The sequence below is a fragment of the Mus caroli genome, unplaced genomic scaffold (genome assembly GCF_978045245.1).
Source record: "Mus caroli unplaced genomic scaffold, Mus_caroli_1 scaffold_14, whole genome shotgun sequence".
NCBI classification, from domain to species: domain Eukaryota; kingdom Metazoa; phylum Chordata; class Mammalia; order Rodentia; family Muridae; genus Mus; species Mus caroli.
In genome coordinates this window covers 23,437,572-23,456,626 of record NW_028227269.1, presented here as the reverse complement: position 1 = coordinate 23,456,626, position 19,055 = coordinate 23,437,572, and positions in this window count along the sequence as shown.

Below are 19,055 nucleotides of genomic sequence, written 5' to 3'. Positions count from 1 at the left end.
TCCACATTACTAGCTTGTGTTCAGAGTCTCACCTCAGCGATCGGGTTTGGAACAATTGATTGCAGTTTCTGTGGACTGCAGTAAAATCGGAAGGTTACACAAAATTGGGATGTTTTCTATTTTGTTGCTGAGGGAAATTTTCTTTAGTGAAATCAAGTCATTGTAAGCAGCTTGTTATCTAGGCTACTTCTCCTTCAAAGCTTCTTCATGGTTTTATGGCTCTATTCAGCTTTAGATCTTAAACAGGAAAACATGGTACAGATGATGCATTCGCATGAGCAGACAGCCTACTCCCAAGTGCCCAAGACTTTGAAGGTAAGAATTCTTTTTTTTTTTTTTTTTTTTTTCTCATAAGGACAACATTTAATTGGGGCTGTCTTATAGGTTCAGTCCATTATCATCAGAGTGGGAACATGACAAATTCCAGGCAGGAATGGAGCAGGAGGAGCTGAGAGTTCTACATCTTCATCTGAAGGCTGCTAGTAGGATACTGACTTCCAGGCAGCTAAGAGGAGGGTCTTAAATCCATACCCACAGTGACACACCTACTTCAACTGGGCCGCACCTCCTAATAGTGCCACTCCCTGGGCAGAGCACATACAAACCACCACAGTATTTAACATAAAAACATGTAGTCAGCAGTTTACAAATATACAGATTTATTGTGTTTCAACATTCTTGCAACTGTACAGAGACGGAGATACACAGTCTTCATGTTAAATATAGACAAACACCAAGTATATTATAAAAACAAAGTTTTCTTTGTTCTTGAATTTCATGCATTTAGCAAATTGTATCTTATATGTTGGGTATCCTAAGTTTCTGGGCTAATATCCACTTATCAGTGAGTACATATTGTGCGAGTTCCTTTGTGACTGGGTTACCTCACTCAGGATGATGCCCTCCAGGTCCATCCATTTGCCTAGGAATTTCATAAATTCATTCTTTTTAATAACTGAGTAGTACTCCATTGTGTAAATGTACCACATTTTCTGTATCCATTCCTCTGTTGAGGGGCATCTGGGTTCTTTCCAGCTTCTGGCTATTATAAATAAGGCTGCTATGAACATAGTGGAGCATTTGCCCCTTCTTAGAAATGGGAACAAAACACCCATGGAAGGAGTTACAGAGACAAAATTTGGAACTGTGACAAAAGGATGGACCATCTAGTGATTGCCATATGCAGGGATCCATCCCATAATCAGCTTCCAAACGCTGACACCATTGCATACACTAGCAAGATTTTGCTGAAAGGACCCAGATATAGCTGTCTCTTGTGAGACTATACCGGGGCCTAGCAAACACAGAAGTGGATGATCACAGTCAGCTATTGGATGGATCACACGGCCCCCAATGGAGGAGCTAGAGAAATTACCCAAGGAGCTAAAGGGAACTGCAACCCTGTAGGTGGAACAACAATATGAACTAACCAGTACCCCGGAGCTCTTGTCTCTAGCTGTATATGTATCAAAAGATGGCCTAGTCAGCCATCACTGGAAAGAGAGGCCCATTGGACTTGCAAATTTTATATGCCCCAGGACAGGGGAACCCCAGGGCCAAAAAGGGGGAGTGGGTGGGTAGGGGATTGGGAGGGTGGGTAGGGGGGACTTTTGGGATAGCGTTGAAAATGTAAACAAGGAAAATACCTAATGAAAAAAACTAAATTATTAAAAAATAATAATAATAATAATAATAAGGAAAAAAAAGAACCTTGTTGGAAATTACTTCTTGTTCATACATTAGCATTGTTCTCACTTTTGTGAAAGCTTATGACATTTTACATCAAATGCATGTAGGATAATTGATTCATGGAATTCTGTATTCAATTCTATCTAAAATTACATTATTTCAACATTAAAATGCATAACTTTAAAACTTTTATTCAAAAAAAAAAAAACAAAAAACCCAAAGTTTTCTCTGGGCACCAATGGGAGGAGAGTCCCTTGGTCCTGTGAAGGCTTGATGTCCCAATATGGAGGAATGCCAGGGCAGGGAAGCAGGAGTGGGTGGGTTGGTGAGCAGGGGGAGAGAGGATGGGATAGGGGGTTTTCAGAAGGGAAACCAGGAAAGAGGATATCATTTGAAATGTAAATAAAGAAAATATCTAATTTTTTAAAGGAAAGAAAATTATTTGTATTTGAGGCATTCCTCCTAAATTGCATAGTGATGGGAAGTTCTTTTTTAATAGAAAATATTTAAATATGGAACAAAAAAAAAGTATTCCCTAGTCTCAAACACCTTTAGCTATTGTTCTACATTGTCTGAGCTGTGGAGGTTCATGTATATGAATAAGTACACACCATCCCAGTTCTTGTTCTGAATAAGTTTCTCTTGACTTCAACAGCAAAACTGAAAAGATATACCTATTTCATTATAATTTTGTTCTTTGTTTTTATATTTGAGATGGGGTCTCATCTAGCGCAGGCTGGCCTCTCACTTGCCTATGTAGCTGAAGGTGCTCTTGAATCTCTGATCCTCCTACCTCCACCTCCCAAGTGCTGGGGTTACAGCTCTACACTATCACACCTCACGTGTAAGATGCCAGAAATTGTTCCTAGGGTTTTCTATATGGGAAGCAAGCACTCTTCAAACTGACCTACACCGCCAGACCCCATTTCTCCAAATCTCTTGAGGGCTAAGTTATATTTCTTACATCTTTCAGCATGAGATGACATAATCAGTTAGTAAATTAAGGTAATGCAATCATACCAATCAGAATCATGTCATTAATTGAAATAATCATTTATAAGAGCACTGCAGGATGCACTTGCTCAAATTAAGATGACCATGACATCACTAAGGGATACAGTATCATGGGACTCTGGTTGTATATGCATTTGACCTTGACCAAAATGTCCCGATGCAGCATATGAATATAATTTCTTCATAACTAACTAATTTCATAGTAAATGTAGACTTCCCATAGATCAGGCTGCAATTGGTGTTTGTGTATTTCTTCTATCCAGCAGTCTTAAATTGAATTCTCACAAATGAACAGCTCTCCATACCTTTATACGCCATAGGATACAGCATCTCCCTCCACACACACTCACACATCATCTGAAGAGGCCAGCTCAGCCAATGAGCCATGATGACCATGTCCCTTCTCCCTCATATCTGACTTATAGAGCTTAATAGTCTTGCATCCACTGCTTCTGCGAGTTTTGCCTCTAGTTTCTTCTTTTTGTTGGAGAGGACGAGGTTTTATACCTTCCCTGACATCATTTTCCTATACCATCCCCACTCCACCAATCCTTAGATTTCTTTTTACCTCCTTTGGGTTTCCCTCCCTTGACCTGAGTCATACAACATCCCGATTCATTCAAAACAACCAAGAACTATCTACTTTACAGTTAAAATGCCATCTTTACCTAGAGTTACAGTCACCACACACCTAGCCCTTTACCCATGCTTGCTTTGAGACCTGGAAGAATCCATCTGACCTCTCTCCCTAAAGCTGTTTCCTTATGAGCAGTCCTAGTAGCAATGTTCATCATTATCCGGGCCACCTTCTAGGATGCTCAACTTCCTGATACCCACATCCCTTACTTGCTTTTCCCATCATGTTCTCTTCTACTCTTGTGGTTTCTTCATGTGGCACATCTGAGATGCCCTTTCTCCTTTCGCTGACCTGGGAAAGGTAAGGGATCTGTTTTCTTTGTAGTTGTGTCTCCACACAATCTCACTAATAGCTCTCTCTCCCATTTTCCTCAAGATCTACCCAAAACATATCCCCAAAGCTAAAAGTACATCTGTCTCTGAAGATTTTGTTTCCGTGTGGATCCCAGAGTTTGACAGACTGATGATGTCACATACAGAATAATTATGATACAGTCATAAATGCACTGAGGAGATTTCCATGCCATGTTGTAAAATTGAGCCATGGAAACAAAGGAATATGGCAAAGCATGATATTCCTGATTGTTCCTGTGATGCACAATCCACACCTTGAGAATGGTTCATTTTGGGACAAGCCATTCATCTACTGCACACAATCAGGGAACTCTGAGTAATGCCATGTCCCAGGAGCCAAGGATGCAGACAAATGCTCCCTTCGAGGAGGTATGGCATGACTGCCTTGTATTGTTTCACTCAAGTCACTGAGGTACCAATGTAACTACTGGAAAATGGCTAAGACAATCAGTAGGACCATAAAGTGATAGGTAAATAAATAAGCATTAAAAGGTCTGAGGAGATGACTCAGTGGATAAGCATGAAGAAAATGTGTGGAATTTAATTCAGCTCCCCAGCACCCACATAGGTGTGCTATGTTTGTGTGGGAGGGAGGTGGGGCTGCCTGTGTGGCATCACCAGCACTTGGGAGGCAGACAGGAGATTCCTAGAGCAAGCTGGCTAGCCAGCCAAGTCTAATGCATGGACTCTGGGTTCCAGTGAGCAACCCCACCTCAATATATAAGGTGGACAATAATTGAAGATAGCTGACATCAACCTCTTACCTCCTCATGATCCTACACATACATGTGAACCAACACGTGTAAAAATGCACACATGCATGCACACACAAAATCATATGCACAGTTACATGGGAAAAATTAAAAGAATTTTTTAAAAAAAGAAGTGGTACATAAAAGAGTCAGCATTTGAACCTGGACTGGTCAGGACTGGCTAGTTGTACACATGAATAATGACATCAGGGGCAACAGAAAGGAAATAAAAATTAGTTCTTTCCAGATCTGCTAACCTCCTGAAACAACACTCTCCACAAGGTGTCCCTGTGGTGTGAGGACACTCAAGTGACATGGTAACTGTACTTTCATCTGCTTAGGTCCTATTTAGGTTAATTTAATGTCTAAACCAGATCACTCAGTTCCAGGCTTTGGCTTCTTCCCATATCCCTGAAAATTGCATTTAATAAATTGTAGCCCTTGAGTGTCCCCCTGCTGCCCATTTAGTTGCTGTAGCTGCATGAACACATTCCTCATTGGATATTTGTTATATTCTCCACACTAGCTGCTTCAGACCTTATCTAGGAATAACAAGCGCACACATTAACATGCTGTTTACTGGGAGGGGAAGGTCTGCCTTTCTCCCTTGAGTAGCTTTTCACATTGGGGTGTTCTTTTCCCATTTAAACTCTCTGTGTGAGGGGTCTGGTAGAGAGTCAAGGGAATCAGGCTCTCTGGTTCAATTCTTAACTGGTCCTTGCTGGGCTTGTGATTCGAACCCATTCAATTACTTGCCTTATGTGCCTTTTGAAGTGTGTGTGTGTGTGTGTGTGTGTGTGTGTAAAAGAACAACTTGTGGGAGTGGGTTGACATTTCATCTTGTTGGAGAAGGCTCTCTGGCCTGTGCCTATAAACTTCCTATCTCCGTAGGACAATTCAGGCTGTGATTCAGGAACAACCTAATGGAACAATTCCAAAGAGTAAGTGGAAGAAAAAAAATCTCGTCTTATTGGAGAGTTTCTTTCCGTGGAGAATCCTGTGTGTTTACCAATACTGGGAGTTTTTCATTTAGGATTTAGCAGTGGAACTTCCATCAGCCCCTCGAATTCCCAGAGTTGGAGCTGGTGATTTAATTATTAATCCTAACCTGGGGCTATCTAACAACCCTATTCCCTATTCCCCACAGACCCATCAGTAAACTGAAATTTGAAGATTTCAATGACTTGAGAGAGAGAGAGAGAGAGAGAGAGAGAGAGAGAGAGATTATAATACCACTGTCCTTAAGGCTGTGGCCTTTCAATGTTGATGTTAAATGTGTGGTGACATAGATGTATGAGGGGTCTGGATAGGGCTGGGACACTTAGCAAGATTCTTCACTGAGAGCCCACTCTGTTATGAATTCAAATCTGAAATAGTCTCCACAGGCTCAGGTTTCATACATTTCTACCATAGCTGATAGTATTCATCTCAGAGACTATGTGGCTTTTCAAATGCAGGGCCTAACTAGTGGTAATAGGTCAATAGTGGAAGCCTGTGAAAGTTAGAGTCTCACTCCTATCAGTTTCTCTGATTCCTGGTCAGATACAATGTAAACATCTCTGTCACAGACAACTGCAGCTGAGACTGTTACGCTCTCTGGTTGAGTCAGCTGGACAAGCCGAAAGGCTTAAAAGTCACTCATGAGGCAAAAGAGTTTCAAGGAAGCTCTCCTCCTGGAGTCTAGCGTTCTCTACCTATACATTAATTTTTCATTCCCGCGTTCCATTCCCGAGTTAGTCTAGTGTATGGATCCACGTGCTCTCTTTCAGTATTTTCCTATTATAAGTGCTTTTTAAAATTGAATTCTGACATGGCTAAAGCCTTCCGCCAGTGTTCCAACAGTCCTAGAACGTCCTTGACCAAGATCAAGGGGTTGGAATTAAGTAAGATTGTAAAAGCTAAGTCACTCCCTTACACAGGAATTTACCATCACTAAGGAAGAAGGAAGTTTCAGACCAAAGGAGAAACCAGAATAGATACTTAGAACCATAGTAGAGTTACATCCATACACACGTGTTTACAATGGCCTAAGGGGAAGGTGGACTATACAAGAGACTAAAATAGGAACTATGGCAAGGGCTCGAAGCCCTTGACCCTGGCCTCTAAGATTAGTAAATCTTAGGTGGAGCCCTTGTTGGTCCCAGCTGTTATTAATGAATTCTATCCCAGGTGGTTCCTGTTAGACCTTTTGTGTTTGCATTCTTCTGTTTTATGTAAGATTCCGGTTACCTCAATTGTACCTTTCGAATATGTCACCCAACTTCCTTATTGTCCTCTGCATAAAAAGTCTGATGCTCGATTCGAAAATTACACTCAGATTCCACACGATCTCTCCTGTGTGCCACACGATCTCTCTGTTTGTCATTCATCCACGCTTTGCCCACCCGCATCGAGAGACCTGTTCCACAAAGACACAGGGACCCAGAGGGTCTGCGGCATGAGACCACTGTTCTACCTGCTCTGTCGGAAGAGACTGAAACTCTGAAACCAAGAACAAAAGCACATCTTTCCCCCTTTGAGTTGTTTCTATCAAGTTTTGATTGCAATGATCTGAGAGTAACACAGGAAATAAATTACAGAAAAAATGAGATTGTTGCTTTGGTTAAAGGCCAACCATGTGATTCTTAGACATGTATTTCACAAGGACTGTGGAAGAGATTTGGAGACAGAGGCTAGAGAAGCCCTGGAAATCTATAAATAGAATTTAGTGGGTGCTTTGGGCTGGAATCCAAAAGATCAAAATATTAATAGGAATATAGACAGTGCCAGCTAGGCTCATATAGTTTCAAATGGAAACAAGAATTCTGGTAGGAACTGGATTAGAGGGGATTCATGTTCCATTTTGGCAAAAGTTTAATGTATGTCTTGAAATTTGAATATGGCTTAAGAATGAAATATAATGGACTGATTAAGTGAGTAGGGGGATATTCAAGACAGCATAGTGTTCAGACTGCAGCATTGTTGTTGCAGGCTCTGTTTAACCAGACATACAGCGAGAAAAGGAAACAAAAAGTTGAGCTCAAGGCTATGTAGAAGAAGGCAGTCTGGGCTGAAAAGAGCAGTGGTTAAAGGCACAGACAAGGGCATCAAAGCTTAAGTGGATCAACACTTCGAAAAAGAAATTGTAAGATTTGCAGCAGAGTAAGCAGGAAGTCTGGGGCATTTCAGGAGCTGAGGGAGACTATCTGTCCAAGATTCATAGGGTAAAACTACAAATGCATTTCAAATACTTTCCTTTAAAAAGAGCCACAGGGGTGCCTTGCAAAACCAAAGAATCCTAGGGAAATATTTTCCCAGGTTTAAGCAGAGAGTCATTGCAACTTTAGCCCAAAGGCTTAACAGCTGTTTAAAATGGTAGCAGAACATTGCTTAATCTTCATGATGCTGGGTAATAAGCATGCAAAATACAGAATCTAGGCTTGCATCTAGATTATGAATGGCAGTCTATGAGACCCAACAATGTGTCACTGGGTGAGAGACCCGGGAAGGAGCCCTTGCAGAGCAGAAGAGGGTGGAGCCTAAGTTGCAGTAGAGCTCTTAAATACTGACCATTGAATCTGAAATGTCTCCACACACTCACAGTTTGAATGATTGTTCTGAAGCACGTGGTACTATTTTTGAAGCTGTAGAACCTTTTAGGAGTGTGGCCTACATAGATGCAGCTCATTAGAGGCTTCCCCTAGAAGGTTCTAGCTGGCCTGTGGTTCCTGCCACTCTTTATCTCTGCTTTCTGGTTTGCCATAATTTGAGGAGCTTCTGCCATATGTTACTGCTGCTATGAACTCTGTCATGTCTACCCTGTAATGATGGACTGAAACCAAGAGCCAAAATAAATCTTTCCTCCCTTAAGCTGTGGTCATCTCAATCAACAGGTGATGAATACAAGCCCAGACCCTTGAAGCACTCATAGCACTTGTTTCGGGCCAAAAGTATATACACTCTGTCCTGGCCGTGTAATTTAATGCTTCCTTCCTGAATCAGGGACAATGGCTAGAGAGATATGTAATATCACTGATCCAATGCCAGCTGTGTATCCATGGTTACCTTGACTCCAAAAGGAAGAGGACAGGACCCAGAAGGGAGAGTCCTGGGCATGGCAAACTTGCTTCTAAGTGGATTCAACCTTCTAACTCTGATATACAGTGGTATATATTCTCAGCAGAAGCATTTTAAAAACATAGTTTCTGTCTGGGACAAAATCTCCTGATGAAAAAGGGAATATTTGGGGTTCCTTTTGGGGCTCTAAGATTCATTAATGAAAGAATTTAAGAATGGACTCAAATGGAAGCTCAAGGATAATTTTGTTAGAATTAAAAGAAACCCTTACCCACGCATGACAGGCATGCTCTTAATCTCAACAATTGCCCAGAGAAGAATGGAAGCAAAAAGGAAAAGAATCCATGCCACTTAAGCTGGCACCAAGGTCAGCCACACAGTGGGGAAGGAGGCTTTAGAAAGAGTAAGGAGTCTAAAATGTTGGAGAAGCCTAACATGTTAAGGAAAGCATGCTCATAAAAGAGAAAGAAGAAAAGGAGGAGTCAGAGAATTTCAGTAGAGTAGGCAGCCTTAAGAAACTGGTAATCTACTGTGATAGGGTAAGGACTCTAGGGGGAATACAGTATCTCAGTGAAGGACTAATTATTCTGTCTTTCTCTTTATTATGGTTTAAGATGAGCCTACCTTCACAGAGATGGTCCTTTGGCAAGAACCCAATCTAACAAAAAAATCATAGGTCTCTACCTAGGGAGGAGAATTTCTTCTCATGATCAGAAGGTGGTTTCCTTTGATGGATCTTTATTGCCATTCTTACACACACACACACACACACACACACACACACAAACACAAACACCTACCTTTTTCTTTTCCTATTAGGATTATCAGTGACCATCTGTACAAAGTTTGCTTATAAGGAATTTCTTGTTTTCATTTCCTCTTGAATCATGAAGTGCTTCCTGCAGTTGAGTAAGTGTAGCAGCAAATCGTCTTATCTATCCACTCAGTCACACAGAAAGGGGAACAGTCTCCACTTTCTTTGGATGCAGTTTGCTGGGATGTGAGATGCTCTCTTGGACTCTTCAAGTCTCCCCTGGAGGATGTACAGCTAGGGATCCCTGGGCCCTGCTTCCCACTCACAGCAGACCTCCAGTTTCTTCTAGCCAAGACATATTTTTAACACATAGCTTTTGAGTTGCTGACCATCTGTCTGTTTTGAGCCCTGTAAACATCTACCTCATCGGCTCTTTCATCTGGCTTGGTTTTCTAGCATTTGGAAATTTAAAAGCAGAAAGAGGTCTTTTAATTCTCTTCCAGCTTCACCAAACTGCAACAGTATGTCTGCCATAGATGGACCTGTCCCAAATAATGCATGGTCTACAACACAAAGCCACTGTCCCGAAAGAGCCCCTCTCCTCTGGATTTGTTTCCTGGTACCACATCATAAGCATATTTTACAAATGACAATTATCTGTCTCCTAAGCTAACGGCAAATGTTCAGACATTTTGGGATAAAAGTAACATCTTTCTCAGAATATACTAGAGGCTCCGATAGTCACAAATGAGAGAGTCATTACAGTTCATTACTGTGTCTAATCTTACACAGGTGATAGGAACTGTGGCTGTATCCATAACAATGTAAGTCATTGCAAACCATGATCTGGGGATAATTATTTAAAAAGGAAGAATACATATAAACATGTGTAGCCATCCCTGCACCAGCAACGACTCATCAATAATCAACATGACTTTCCTGCCAATACTTCCCTCTCTAGGCAATATGTGATTCAGCGGCTTGGCCATGCGTCTATGTAGAGGATGAGCCCACAGGCAGCACAGCACTATCCATGGCTGCCTCTACCCATGTTCAGAGGCAGCTGTCACAAGCTGGCTCGCTTGCCCTAGCATCAGTGGAGAAACATGAGTCAATAAATACATTATTTGTGTGTATGTGTTTGTTATATATGCCATGGTTCTTATGCAGTGCATATAGGCATAAGTACCTACCTGTGTGTATGTGGAGGCCAAGCAGGATGTCAGATGTCCTCTTCTATTTCTCTCTGCCTTATTGTCTTGTGACAGAGTAGCTCACTGAATGAAAAACATCATTTCAGCTAGGCTGGCGGGCCATAGAGCTTTCAGAATCTCTCCACCTCCTGATACTGGGATTACAGGAACCTGCAGCTATGCCTAACTGTGAGCTCAGATCCTTGTGGTTGCAGAGCAAGCACTATTACCCAATGAGCCATGTCCCCAGCCCACTAACACATGTGTGTATGGATACCTGTGGACATGAGTTCCTATGACAGGATATAGTCTTATGCCACTTAAGTAGCAATGCCTCTGGACCTGAAAGAATTTTATACAAACTCATCCAAAGGACAGAGTGAAATAAAGAAAAACCCAATCAAATAAGAGTAGAATTTAGAACTGAGAGAGAAAGGAAGCATAATTGTAACCTTTACTTTAGAGACCAGCAAAAAGATGCAGAAAGGTTAGACCTCAGAACAAAGAGTTATGTCCCTCACAGGCTCACCGTTTGACTGTTTGATTGCCAGTAGGACAGGATCTTAGGAAGCAGAGCAACCTACAGAGGTGAGGAGGCCTGGTTTGCAGATGTCCATGTCAGAGTAGGCCTTTGAAGATGATAGCCCTGATGCATTTCTGGTCCAGCAATGAGCTGAGCCCCTCTACTAGGCTTTCCCATGATGATGCAATTTTCATGCATGTAGGCCAAGAGAGAAAGCTCTTCCCTTGTGCTGCATCTGCCAGATACTTCTCACAACACAATCACTGATGCCCAATCTATCCAGAGTACAAAGCAAGTGCCCAGGCATCAAAAAGAGAAGTATTTGTTTCCACCAGCCTGAAGCCAGTCTAAGGCCAGCTTGTACCCCAAAAGGCACTGAGCTCATGTGTCAACGCAGTATCAGAAAAACATTATAAAGAAACAAGTATTGCATTCAACTCTTGAGCTGATTGAAATAAAATCTGAGTTTCTAGTTTTAAGTTTTTAAAGATGAGTTATTTTATTATTTTGTATATGTGCATGTGGAAGAGTGTGTGTGTGTGTGTGTGTGTGTGTGTGTGTGTGTGTGTGTGTGTGTGAATGTATGTTCTCATGTGTATGTAGGTACCCACAGAGATGAGCAGGGATATTGGATTCACCAGAGCTGGAGTTACAGCTTTGTGAGCAGTCTATATGGCTCTATCAATGAAGGTGTGATCATCTGCTTGGCCCCTCTATTAGATAATGGGTCTGGTAAACTCATCTTTAAGCTATAAAGTAGTGATCTCTGGGCCTAGCTGCTGAGAAATTTGTCTTTCAAGAAAACCCATTATAGGGTCAGGCAGGCTACAGAAGAGCAGAGCCTGCTGCCAGCATTCCTGCTGCTGGTGACAATGAAGATGTTCCCACTGCATGAGCCAAACCCGCTCCTCACAGATCCAGCTTGGTGTGAGCCAGCATCTCCGCAGACTCCTGGCTTCTGTCCATCAGTCTCAGGAGGAACCCAGATACTGGGGAGAACAGCTCATGACTCAAAATCAGGTCCTGTTGCTAACACAGCAAGACCTCCATCCAAAGACAAAGTGTAATCAGAGGATGTCGGAGTTTATCTTTAGTAGAGACAAGATTCTCCATATGATCTCAGACCCAGCAAACCTGCAGTGGGATCAATGCTATGACCCAAGGCACACATATCCTCCTACCTGCAAATAGCAGTTTATAACATAAGACCTCCTGGTATGTACACACATATACTTATCTACCTGTTCATATATACATGTATGCACACATAATTATATATGTACAATATACTCATGAATGTACACAAATGCTCATAACATATATGCACTCACACATACATATTCTTTCATGATCACACATCCATGCATGTACATACTCTGGCCTGCACACATTCATTCTTTTATTCATTCAAACCTACAAATCATTTTTGCAGCTGTAACAATGATGGAAACAAATGCGCACACCTAGGTTTGGGCAATGCCAGCTGTTAATTCTGCACAGAATTTAAGCCTGAGAAAGCCCCTCATAAAACTCATCTTTTGCATCAAGCAATATTCTTTACATAATAGTAAATCTAGGGGACCATGAAAAAAAAACCCTTTATCTCTACATCTTCTCATTTTTTTATTTACATGAAACAGAAGAAAGATAAGTGCTTAGAAGCTTCTGCCTGTAGTAGATGGTGATCAACACGGACTCTCACAAACAGCAAAGTTACAGAGAGTAAGAGACTGCAAAATGCTCGGCCCCGAAGGAGCACAGATGATAACCTCTTCTCCCAAGGTTCAGAGAGCATTGCATAAAAGTGAATGGAAAGAGGGTGAGAGCCACAAGATGACTACAAGGAAATAGTATTTTCCAGACACAGTAGGGTAGCTCAACTCATGTCGGTCGCAACAGTATGCACAAGACATACATAAAGTCAAGCAAGACCAAATCCCAGCATGGAGAGCAGATGTGCACAAAACCTGTCCCCAGCTGGGGAGTGATTGGCAATTGTTAGCCTGGGAGAGAGAAAGAAAGAAAGAAAGAAAGAAAGAAAGAAAGAAAGAAAGAAAGAAAGAAAGAAAGAAAGAAAGAAAGAAAGAAAGAAAGAAAGAAAGAAAGGAAGAAAGAGACAGAGACACAGAGTGAGACAGAGAGACAGAGAGAGACAGAGAAACAGAGAGACAGACAGAGAGATAGACAGAGACAGACAGAGACAGAGAAACAGAGAGAGACAGAGAGACAGAGAGTTAAGATGGTGAGTGGACTACACTCCAGTGGAAAGTCACACAACCAGGAATATATGAACAGCACAGATTCATACAAAGTCTTAGAATAAATTTAAAATAAAAACAGACCATAAACAAAAGGTAAGTGCTCAGCTTGAGCACTGGAGTTTTTTGTGTTTTTGTTTTGTTTGGTTTTGTTTGGTTTTGTTTGGTTTGGTTTGGTTTGGTTTGGTTTTTTACTAAAATGAAAGGTATTTTACCAGAAAAAGTACTAGAAAGTACTTAAAATACTAAACCTACTCTGTCAAAATAGAATCTCAGACTGGTGGATTTCCAATGAAAGTATTCTACTTTTTAAAAAGTGTATTTGTAAAGCTTAACTGAAAGGCAGTGTCCCCTAAACCAAACATGGTCTTTAGTATCTCTTTGAGTGAGCACACGTCCATAGACTCTGATGCCATTGAAAGCAAAGTGGGAAGCTAGCATGGCATGCCCAATCCCTACTTTTAATGAGGAAACGGGAACGGGAGAGCCAATGAAAAGAAACCACTCTGTCAGTTCCTATGAAATGCTTTGAGTGTCTCTTTTTTGGAACACAATAGGATACACTAGGCTAGATGCAGTTTCCTTTGCTGGCAGTTGGATATCATATACCACCATAAACAAGATCTTAAGTATATGAGACGCCCTTAAATTGGGCCTTTACCCACTGTTGACAAGCCTTAGAATATGTGAGTTAACACTCAGTTTAGGGTTTGCTTTTGCTAAGTGGATGAACCACTATGAGATGATGCACACTGTGACATGGCAGCTGCTGGGAAAGGTGGGTCCAGTCACTGTAGCTTACAGACCCAAATGTTCTCCCAAGAAACCTGACGCTTTCCTCCATGACCACTGCTGCCTCAGGTAGCTCTGTTCCCTGAAGTCATCCTGCCACTGGCCAAGCCTAAGACAGCTACTTTTATGAGCAAGAACACTGTGGCCCCTCAGCCACCATTCCTTAAAGTACATGTCAAATATAGTCCTCGGGAAGAGCCACCTTGCCCCTCATGTTACCACATGATCTTATAGAAATTGTTTCTTCATTTTTCTGGAATATCAAACAGTTAGAAGAAGAAAGGGGCATGTAATGAAGTAGAGATGTTATGGCAAGGTGATGTAAGGAAGCATTTGTGTGCCATGAGAAAGGGCTTATAGTGACTGTTAGGGGCTGGATATTTGCATGCAACTCAAATTCACACACTGAAGCCCTAACTTCCACTGTGACAGTATTTGGAAAAGGGGCCTAGGAGTGTTATTTAGATGAGGTCATGGAGTTATAGAAGGCGAAGCTGGGGAAGTAACTCATTTGGTAAAGTACTTGGCGTGCAAGCATAAAGATGCAAATTCAATTCCCGGACCCATGTAAAAGAGCAGTGTGGTGGAGATGGAAGAAATAGTGCTAGCACAAGATATAGTTGTCTTGCTCTGTTACTTTCTATCTGAAAATAGGGATTGGTGGTAAACCATGTTGACAAACTTCTCACCACACATGGAGAGTGCTCTTTACCCAGCCTAGTCCAGCCAAGCAAGCATCCACTCTCAGCGAGTATCATAGCGGCCTGCCTCGCCCTGTGTCTGGGAACCAGGATCACTTAGCTGTACAATGTATGTGCAAGAGAGAAGGTAGACACAGAACATTTTACTTTAGGTCTTCATCCCACCAACCATGTGAGGCCAACATCTCCCAAACTTCCACATAGTGACTTTAAACCTCAGAGACTGGCCAGGCCACACAGCTGGTGTGCCACTGAGTATAAATATGGACCCAAATCATAGGTCCCCAGGCCTTTGTTCTTCCCACCACATGAATTCTTTCTCTCCCGTGCTCAGCACACTTATCAAACTTCATTTCTCCAACTGGAAGCTGCCAATCCCACTGATATGAACTAGAGCCCTGGTCTCTAGGCTTTCCTTTTGGTGGCTTCCCCTCTCCCTGTGCCCTGAAATGAAGAGCCTTGAGTACAAAAGGTTCCTAAAGAAGCAGGAGAAGGTCATCTGGGGGTCACCCAAAGTCCCATCAGAGAGAGGGTGTGGCAGAGACAGGAGGGGTAGGAGGGGATCCTGGTTAGATGGATGAAACATAGGCACCAGCAGCTATGTCAACAGAGTGGGACAGAGGGTGACAGAGCCCTGGGGCCGATGGGGCCCTAGGAAGCAAGCTGGCCTGCCCACAGAGCCACAAAGTCTAGACTCCAGATGTGCTCACAGCCAAGTCAGTCCTAGTGGTAAATTTTCCTACCAGATGACGAGGAGCTTAGCTACACATTGATCACAAAGGTCAGAAATAAGATTAGAGCTAATGCTGGACCTTCCTGATGCTCGCCAGAGAAGAACTCATGGTCATTCCTAGGTACAGTGTGTGTGTGTGTGTGTGTGTGTGTGTGTGTGTGTGTGTGTGTGTATCTATGTATATGTGGGTTTCTGTGTCTCTGTGTGTGAATCTATGTATATATGCACGTGTGTGTGTATGTGTGAGAACAAGAGCAAGACACTTCTCCAAATTATTATGACAGTAAGTTCTATATGTCCTTATATTTTTCTTGCTATGCTTTACACATTTCCTAGATAAATTGCCATAATTTAGTTAATTAGACACTTAAAATGACCTGATATTGGACACAATGAGAAAAACAAGTCATTTTCCTAAAGGGAAAAAGGCTTGTTTGGACTTCTGCGTTCTGCAGTCTCAGCCCAGGGTCACAAGCTCTGCTCTTTCTGGAGAAGCAGCTCATGACTGGCACTATGGGCCGGGCAAAGCTGCTTACCTCAGAGGAAGCATGAAGGATGAAAGAAGGCTGGAAAGGGGCAGAGGAAGAGAGAAAGAAAGGGGAGAAAGAAGACAGAGAAGAGGCAGAAGGAGAGATAAAGAAAGAATAAGTGAAAAGGAGGGTAGGTGCTGTGTGACTTTTCCTGAGGGACATGAAAAACAAAAACAAAAACAAACAAACAAACACAGCTATTCCCTGAAAATAGGCCATCGACAGCAGACCGAAGAAGAGATTCCACCAGAGTCCAACTTGTCAAACTAACAAGTTTGCTAGGGTTATTCAAAGGGGTGTGGTTGAGGGGTTACTTGCATGAGCAGGAGCATCTTAATACAACAGCATTACTGAAATGCCCACCCCGCCAGGGTGGCAATTCATGAAATTCATGTCCCAGGACCTCACTGCATGACTTGCAAGTGGCTCACCAGGTCCAGGAATCTCTACTCGCTAGCAGTCCTCACTGCTTGTAGAACCTTAGGGAGGGAGGGGGTCTTGTAAATCTGATAAGTTTCAGACTTTTTCTAAAACTCTCAAGCTGTTCACTTCCTGAGGTTTAAGGAGTCTCTTTCAAGAATTCAAATGTTTGGCTTTAGAGGATATTACTTGGCAACAAAAGAGAGGAAATGAGGAAGAAAGAGAAGGAGGCAAAAAGTTACGACCCCTATAGTCTCATCCCTAAAGACTGACTCCTTCCACCAGACCCCACCTCCTACACTTCCACCTCTTCCTAATAGTGCTGCACATTATCAGCACATCACAGATGAATCTAAGTATGAAGTCAGTGCCTTCACGATCCTGTCACTTCCTCCAAACTCTCTTCTGATCATTGGGACCAGGCCTTCATCATGCATGTCTTTAGAGGCACGTTTTAAATCCAAAGTACAATGGTTCTGTTGTTGATTATGGGTGTGCATGTATATATACTCTCAGACGTCAGCAAGGGTGAGTGTGCAAATGTATGCTAGGTATAACTGTTCAAGCACATTCAGAAGCCAAAGGAATCTGTTGATTTGTCTTCTTCTCCTTCTCCTTCTCTGCCTTAGGTTTGTAGAGTCTCTCACTGAACCTGAAAGTTGAGGATTTGATTAAAGCCCACAAGCCAGTGAGCTCCTGACATCTGCCTGTTTGTCTCTCAAGGACACGGGTACACGGACAAGTAGTCAAGCTCAGATTTTTACATGGATGCTAAAGATTTGAATTTAGGCCCTCTTTCTTTGACAAATGTGCTTACCCACTGAGCAATCTCTTTGGACCCAACAGGGAGTTTTTAAAAAGGTTTTTTAGAATGCAAGACCATGAATTATCCATTTGTTTCAAGAGTTTTACAGTTTTGAGGAAATCAGCATAGACCTGAATAACAAAAACCTAAAGATAGGACTGCCCTCCTGCTTCCCCAACCCAAATGTTTATCACTGTCTCCCACGCCAGCCCTCCCAAGAGTCTTCAGCTGGGTCACCTTGGTTACAGCTAGTCTCAGTGATGTCACAGGCTGATTTCAAAAATCTGACTCTTTCCTGTCTCCCTCAAGCAATCGTAGGGAAAGAACACGGGGTTTCAATAATTCCAGAGTTGTAATATCTCCTTGCTTAAAATATATTGGCACCTGGTAGGAGGTAAGCTTTGACTTCCTTGTGAAATTACAGCCTTCCATATGTCAGAGACAGCAGCTGAAGCAAGAGAATGCTGGGGGTTTTATGAACTCCTTCTTCCATCACCAGGCTCCCAGGAGACTCCTCAGTAATATTGCAGCCACTTTCACTGTGTTCCTACTTTGTTTCTTAAGAGGACAAGGTTTTATTGGGAGGAACAGCAGACCCAGAGCTGGAGTCTAGGTCAGTACTGCTTGGACTTAGAAGGGCGGCTGCAAAGGCTTTTCCTTAGTACTCAACAATCATGAAGATGTTTGCAGACATGTGGCTTGTCCTAGCTCTTGCAATCCTCACAGTATCAGAGAGTTGCAAAATAAACCAGTTCTATAGAGATGAAAGGATGGCCTGTGACCGGCAGAAGATTTGATCCCCATCCCAATGGTTTCAAAGTAAGAATTAAGCAAGTCCTAGAGAAAGTATTCAGGGTGAATGGATCATGTGGTGGTGACTATACAATCTCTGGCTAAAATAACCACCATTCTGTTTAATTTCGTAAATGTGCCCAAATCTTATGCAATTTGATGAGTCCATTATTAAGTATAAAGCCCCAACTAACGTTCACTTTCAGAGCAAACTCAAAACTTACCCCTCAGACAAACCAGAATAAAGTATTTACAGTGTAGGCTGGGAGATGGTTCAGCTGGTTAAGTGTCTGTTTCTAAAGAATGTGGACTGACTTTGGATTCCTGGCACCCATGTACAAGCTGGACTGGTGTCTATGTCTGCCACCTTCATGCAGAGAAAACAAAACAGGTGAGGCTCTGGAGCTGAATTGCCAGCTAATTTAGCCAGTTGGTTATGGAGGTGGGTCAGTCGTTAGAAATGCCTGTTACACAAGGCTGATGATTTGAGCTGAAATCCCCAGGACCCACATCAAAGCCAGACACAGTGTCTAACCCCCAGAAGCTCTTGGACCAGCTAGCCAGGAATACAATATGGTGATGAGACTTTATATAAACCAGGTGGAAATGTAGGGAACAGCATCTCATCTCCACATACATGCTATAGCATGTGCATATCTGCACTTCCCCCACATATACAGTGAAGATATGACAAGATATCCAATGTTGCCTGTTAGCCTTCACATGCATGCATACACACACAAATAAACACACAACAACACACCATGTATTATATCTAGATATGCAATCATATGTACTTCAAGGGCTGTCATGAAAATTAAAGGACTCCATACACAATCCTCTAACAGTTCTCCCTGAGCCATCATAGTGTCCATGAAGCAAGCCATCATTATCTCTTAAATGTGCTTCTGGGGACAATGGTTATAGTATTTGAAACCTAGATTTTTCCCAGAATACCTACAACATATGGTCTCCAAAATTAGAGATAAAACATCCAATAACCAATATGTTTCTGGAAAAAAAAAATGTCCCTTAGAAACAGGAAACTAAAAT